This window comes from Austrofundulus limnaeus, unplaced genomic scaffold (genome assembly GCF_001266775.1).
Source record: "Austrofundulus limnaeus strain Quisiro unplaced genomic scaffold, Austrofundulus_limnaeus-1.0 Scaffold80, whole genome shotgun sequence".
Taxonomy (NCBI): domain Eukaryota; kingdom Metazoa; phylum Chordata; class Actinopteri; order Cyprinodontiformes; family Rivulidae; genus Austrofundulus; species Austrofundulus limnaeus.
In genome coordinates, this window is record NW_013952482.1 from 1,448,768 (window position 1) to 1,449,065 (window position 298).

Here is a 298-nt window from a genome sequence, read left to right on the forward strand (position 1 = left end):
ATATATATATATATAAACTTTGCACAAATAGGAATTGTGTGTTTAGTAGATTATTTCTTTGTTGTGACAATGCTTCTTGGCAATGAATCTTATATCATTGGAAAGACTGGTAAATTCTCTTTTAAATGGCGCCACATTTATAAGGAACATGCTTTTGTAGGATGAGCAGTGGAGCTGAGTATGTGGGCTGCCAAACAGCTTATTTAACTGTTGACATTTGTTTTGAGCATCTAGTGCCTCCAGGTGCCACCAAGAAGCATTGTTACAACAAAGAAATAATCTATCAAACACACATTTC